This window comes from Molossus molossus, unplaced genomic scaffold (assembly GCF_014108415.1).
Source record: "Molossus molossus isolate mMolMol1 unplaced genomic scaffold, mMolMol1.p scaffold_m16_p_2, whole genome shotgun sequence".
In the NCBI taxonomy this organism is placed as follows: Eukaryota; Metazoa; Chordata; class Mammalia; order Chiroptera; family Molossidae; genus Molossus; species Molossus molossus.
Window position 1 is genome coordinate 123884637 of NW_023425355.1, and position 7167 is coordinate 123891803.

Consider the following 7167-nt stretch of genomic DNA (forward strand, 5'->3'; position numbering starts at 1 on the left):
TGTGACCTGGTCTTCCAGCCCTGGAAAATACCCCCTTGAGACACACACCTGCATGGTTGTCAGTCATTGGCTGTGCTCTGTTGCTTGGGGGAGTGATGTCTGAAACAGTGGCTGTTGCTATGGGTACCGAAATTTCAGGCAATGATAATATCAGGACAGACTGAGGGAAAATGATAAAATTGGTAACTTCATCTCAGGCTCAAACATGGATTCAAATTAACTGTGTTGAATAATTTACCTCTGGGAAAAAAATCCTCACTCTATCACAAAAGGAAATTTCTTAATAGATGGTTGTCACTGACAACTTGTATGCATTTTCCAGAAAAAGGAAAAGTATTTTTCCCCTCAGAAATGTGTGACAAGCAGTACAAAGCACCCATTAATTTCTCCTGAATCTTCTCTACCCTTGAAATTTGTTCCACATTTCTAATTTTTAAATTCTCCTTTGATTTTTTCATTTGCCAGTAATTCCAGTTTCTTTTCACAAACCCAAGAGACATGGCTAATCAAGTATCAGTTGGGATCGCTAATCTCAAAAGTGATACTATGCTTCAGATTTTAAAATAATGAAAACTTTCCTTACAAATCTCTCTTTTTTTTTTTTTTTTTTTTGCAGCCCTGCGCTCAGCTTCAGAGCGATATTGATGGAGAATTTACTTCGGAAAAGCTGAAGTGAAGGGTGAAATGAGGGTAATTAGCAAAATGTTAGGACATTTAAAAGGTAGGGAAAAGAAATGTATGCCTTGATTCATTAGTCAAGGAGAGTGTAGAACCAGAAGCCTGGATACATAGAACAGACTGACAGCTGTCAGATGGGAGGGGGAGGCAGGGACTGGATGAAAGAAGGTAAAGGGATTAGCCAAAGAACATTTATGCATAGCGCATGGACACAGACACAGACAACAGTGTGCTGATAGCCAGGGGGAGGGGGGCAGGGTCTGGGTGGAGGTGTGCAAAGGGGGAGGGATGAGCATATCTGTAATAGTGTCAACAATAAAAATAAATGAATAAATAAATAAATAATCACCCTGGCCAGTTTGGCTCAGCAGTAGATTACCGGCCCGCAGACCAATGAGTCTTGAGTTCAATTCCGGTCAAGGGCATGTACCTCAATTTTGTTTGGTCCCTGGCCCTGGTCGAGGTCGTGTGGGAGGCAACCAGTCAATGTGTCCCTCTCATGTCGATGTTTCTCTCTCTCTCTCTCCCTCTCTCTCTACCTGAAGATAAATGGAAAAATATCCTCAGGTGAGGCTACAAAATAAATTAAAAATTAAAGAGTGGAGTAAGTCACAGTAAGTTAAAGTAAATACTAACAGAATGATATATAAGTTTGGATTGGGTTTGATTATGAGTTAAAAAGACCAGAAAAGCAGTGACTTTCAAAAGCTGTTTTTCTCTCCCAAGTGTAAAACAAGTTCAGAGGAAAACAGTTCAAGCTGCTGTGAACGCCCCTCCCACCTCATTTCCCTTACTTTAAGAGGTAATTTTTTTCACATTTTAACATCTTTGAAATTGGGGTAGATCTTCCAATCACTTTTGGCCATAGCTGCCATGGCCTGAGCTTGCATCTCGAGAAAAAAATTCTAGGGATATTAGCAGAGTTCTCCTTTAAGAGAGGCTGTATCACCAACATTCTTGATGGCTCAGAGGGGCAGTATTAAGAGATCCCAATGATTCTGAGTATAAAACCGGTGTAGAAGTTGAAATGATACATGTATTTATTTGTTTGCTCCAACTTTACTGAGATTTAATTGACATATAACATTGTGTAAGTTTAAGGCTTATAATGTGATAACTTGATATGCATATATATTACAAAATGATCACCACAATAAGGTTAGTTAACACATCCTTAACCTCACATAATTACCATTTTTGTGTGTGTGGTGAGAACATTTAAGATTTACTTTCCTAGCAACGTTCAAGTATAAATTTCAGTATTGTTAGCTATAGTCACAATGCTGTACATTTGATCCCCAGAACTTACTCATATTATAACTGGAAGTTTGTACCTTTTGACCAATATATCCCCATTTACCCCACCCCTAGCCCCTAGCAACTACCATTATACTCTGTTTCTATGACTTTGGCCTTTTTACATTCCACATATAAGTGAAATCATACAGTATTTGATTTTCTCTGACTTAGTCACTTAGCATCATGCCCTCCAGGTCCATCCCCATTGTTGCAAATGACAGGGTTTCCTTCTTTTTTCCATTGTATGTATATACCATATGTCTTCATCCATGCATATGTCAATGAACACTTAGGTTGTTTCTGTGTCTTGGCTATTGTGAATAAATAATATTGCAATAAACATGGGGGTTCAGATAGAAGAGTTGAAATTTGAATCTGAAGAAGTTCTAGCCCTGACTTAAATAACTTATTTAGCACATAGCTTCCTTTTTGTGTGCATGCATAGAGTAATCTAATGACAAAAATATCTATGTCTAAGTAAGTGTAAAGAGATCTTTTAATAAGTATTCATTAAAAATCTAAGAAAAATCTAATGGCTAATAAACAATTGTGTCCTAATTTAATTTGTAGCAATTTTTCTTCACAGCATATAAAATAATGGTGCACCTTAAAATGACATGTTTGATTAAAGACAAAGAAACAATCTTAAAAACAGCAAGAGAAAAGCAGTTAGTTATCTACAAAGGAGCTCCCATAAGACTGTCAGCTGATTTATCAACAGAAACTTTGCAGGCCAGAAGGAATTGGCAAAAAGCATTCAAAGTGATGAAAGTCAAGGACCTACAACCAAGATTACTCTACTTGGCAAAGCTATCATTTAGAATCAAAGGACAGATAAAGGGTTTCCCAGACCAGAAAAGGCTAAAGGAGTTCATCACCACCAAACTAGTATTACAAACTAGTATTAACTGGTGTTAAAAGGTCTTTTTTAAGAAGGAGAAGGGGAAGATTAAAAATATGAATAATACAATGGCAATAAATACATATCTATCAACAATTACTTTAAATGCAAGTGGAATAAATGCTCCAATCAAAAGACATATGGAGGCTGAATGGATAATAAAACAAGACTCTTACATATATTGTCTACAAGAGACTCGTTTCAGATCAAAAGACACACACAAACTGAAAGTAAAGAGATGAAAAAAGATATTTCATGAAAATGGAAATGAACGAACAAAAAGCTGAGGTAAGCAATACTTATACCAGATAAAATAGACTTTAAAACAAAGGTTATATAACAAGAGATAAAGAAGGACCCAAAAATTCCATTTGTGTGTATTTATCCTAAGAAACACAAAACACTAACTCAAAAAGACATATACATCCATATGTTCATTGTAGCATTATTTACAATAGCCAAGATATGGGAGCAACCTAAGTGTCCATCAATAGATGAATGGATACAGAAGTGGTGCATATATACAATGAACTCAGCCATAAAAAAAAAAAAAAAAAAAAAATGAAATCTTTCCACCTGCAACAACATAAATGGACCTAGAGGGTATGTAAATTACAGCACAGGAAATATAGTCAATAACACTGTAATAATTATGTATGGGGCCAGGTAGGTACTAGTTTTATTAGAGTAATCACTGCATAAGTTATATAAATGTCAATCACTAGGCTGTACACCTGAAATGAATATAATATTGTATGTCAACTGTAATTGAAAAATAAAAAATTATTTAAAGTAAAAAAATTGACATGTTTGATTTGATAAATACAGAATAGGGCAAAAGCCCTGCTGGTGTGGCTCAGTGGATCGAGCGTCATCCCATGGACTGAGAGGTCCCGGTTTGATTTCCAGTCAGGGCACATGTCTGGGTTGCAGGCTCCATCCCCAGTAGGGGGTGTGCAGGAGGCAGCCGATGGATGTTTCTCTCTCACATCAATGTTTCTATCTCTCTCTCTAAAAAAAAAACAAAACTATAACACATATTTAAAAACAAATTTAAACAGAGTAGGGCAAAAGTAGCTTTATAGTTGTTCATACAAAAAGTACAATAATTAATAAACAATAGTACAAGATTAAACTTTGTGTTTGCATACTCACAACTGTAAACCTATTTTTGCCCCATCCTGTATGTATGTGTGTGTGTATGTAATATATATATATATATATATATTTTTTTTTTTTTTTTTCTGTTCCATTGTATAGGGCTTCCAGTCTCAAGGCTATCTCATGTCCCAATATGGCTTTTAGAACGACAACATCAGTATACCAGGAAGAAGAAAGAAAAAGTTATTCCAGATTTGGATATTGGGAACTCTTTCAGTTGGCTCTTGTGTCCCTTTGACATACTCCCATCACTATGTGTGTATGTGTTTAGTACTTCCTGACACTCTGGCACTACAAGATGCTCTAAGCTTACAAAGTATTTTCTTTGCCTCGGTCCTACAACCAGACACTTCTCCAAGGAGCCCTAGTTCCTGTTATTGGATAAATGGTAGTATTTAGAAACTAAGATCCTGGCAAACTAGTAAGTTTTTAACTGGAAGAGTGCTCATAAAATTTTGTATTTCTGGCTTCTCTTAAAAATATTGACTGTCTGGCCACATTGGGCTCTGTTCCCATGGGAACCTTCATGTGGAGCCGAGTTTCAGCTGCCACCTTAAAGCAATTACCTTCTCCAATTCACTACAGTACATGCCATTTAAGAAATATAGCTTAGGTGCCCAAATGTGCCTCTTTAGTGATTTAAATTACCTGCTGGGCCCAGCAGGTATTGGCTTTTGTGTTGTACCTACATTTACTGCCTCAAGCACTGTGGAGAGTGAAGAAGTCAATAACTTGGGGTGGATTACCTGCCCCAGAAAAAGCATGGTTCCTATCCCTTGGGTTGGTGTGACCCTGTATCTCTGGGCCTCTGATAGTGTTTGGGAGGTAAAAGTTGGATTCTTGTGCTCTCTGTTTCCTTGTGTAAAAGTCAAAAGAGCTCAATTTATAGCTCAATCTATCGGTGTCTCTGTCAGTTTCTTTGTTGCCCAAAGCACTCAGCTTCTTTTACCTTTTGTTATCATTCCATGTCACAATGGGAAATGACCTTAATACTTTTGTAGACTTCAAGTGCATTATCAGGCAGGATATACAAGAAGCCACAGCCCTGGCCGGTTTGGCTCAGCGGTTAGAGCGTCCACCTGCGGTCCGGAGAGGTCCGGGTTCAGTTCCCGCAAAGGGCACGTACCTCGGTTGCAGTTTGTCTCCGGCCCTGGTTGGTCGTGCGGGTGGCAGCCACTCGATGTGTCCCTTTCACATCGATGTTTCCCTCTCTCTCTCTTCCTCTCTCTCCCTCCCACTCTGTCTGTACAAAAAATGGAAAAATGTCCTCGGATGAGGATTATAAAAAATAAAAAATAAAAAAAAAAGAAGCCACAGACCAAAAGGCTCAGATAAAACTAAGATGCATGAATCACACTTTTTACTGAATGATTTAGAACAGTGAGACTCAAGGAGAGGGAGGGAGGGAGAGGGGAGAGAGAAGGAAGAAGGGAAGAAGGGAGGGAGGGAGAGGGAGAGAGAGGGAGGGAGGGAGGGAGAGGGAGAGAGAGGGAGAGAGAGAATATGCCATCAGGATGGAAAGACCATGCAGCCTGAATCCTGAGTCATGCAATATTCAATGTTCACATGTCCATGTGCATTCTATCTCTGCTGCTTTAGCCTTCCCCACTTTGTATGGTTATGAGGACAAGTGAAGATAACTAGAGCCAATATACACTTGCTCTTTCAGAGAGACCCAGGGACAGTTACACTTAGTGTACGGGGCAGAGGACATGTGGGACCAAAATTGGTGTCACCAATGGGTGCCTGATCTAAGGTTGTAACAAGTGTCATGAATACTTGGTGTCTACTTGGTCCTTCCATTCCTTTATATTCAGAATACATATATTCTGCCTACTTTATCCATCTCCCATCTCTAATCTAATATGTCTCACAAGAATTATATTTCATTCATCTATCCTTATTTTCTTCTCTATTGCACACTATTCTTAAGTAAACAGTAAATAAACACTTCCCCATCTTCTAATCTGTTCTTCAGAGATAAATTGGCCCAGAGAGGAGTCATGAATATTTTGCAAGGTATTGTTAGGTTGGTTCCTGTCATGGCTCTGTTGACTGAAACCTTTGTGGGCCACCTCAATAATCATCTAGAAACCCTCTCAAGATCATTTTCTTCAAGGACCTTGATTCCTTAGCCCCTAGTGCCCTGAGAAATCATTCTCTTCAGTGATCTAGAGAGGAGAGAAATGTAGTCTTCCTAAAAAGGGGCATCCCTGACTAGTTGCTCCACCTCTGTATTGATCTGACACCTATAATAGATTAGATCCAGGAGGCTCTTGAAGGAAGATGAGAACAGAAGATTGATTTCATAAACCAAGAGTAGATGGCAAGTTAAGATGTGGATACAGTCCAGCCAGTGTGTCTCAGTGGTTGAGCATTGATTCATGCACCAAGAGGTCGCTGGTTTGATTCCCGGTCAGGGTACATGCCCAGGTTGTGGGCCCGATCCCCAGTGGGGGGCATGCAGGAGGCGGCCAATCGATGTTCTCTCTTGTCAATGTTTCTATCTCTCTCTCTTTCTCCCTTCCTCTCTCTTTAAAAATCAATAAAGAAAAAAAAATTTAAGAAAAAGATGTGGATACATGGGGTGCAGACATGGATGCAAAGAGTTTCAAGAAGCCTTTGGAAGTTCATTGAATAGTTATTTATGAGGACAGAAAAATGGAGGTAGCATGAGACTGGTTAGATATAGTCCTGAAAATGCAATATTCAGCAGTCGTTAAAATCAAGTTTACTTACTAAACTTATTTTGGTTATTATCCCTTAAGGAATATGTCATAGTAAAATCACTATGTTGTACATCTGAAACTAATGTAATATTGTATGTCAACTATACTTTAATAAAAATAATAAAATTAAGTTATCTCAAGCAAGTTCAGTCTTGCCTATTAGGGAGGATGTCAAGAAGTGTCTCAAGGCCAATAAATCTAGGGACCAATGAAAAGCAAAAAACCCATCCTCATTTCAGAAAGAGGAATACCAGGTGTCCCTCTGGTGAAGACATGCTGTGGGCTTCACAACCAGGCATTTGAACTACCTTCTCTCACAATTTGTTCTGAAAGAATCTTTTCTTCACAAACAGAATTCCCTGTGATCAGAGATACCCACCCCTACTTTATCTGGAGGCT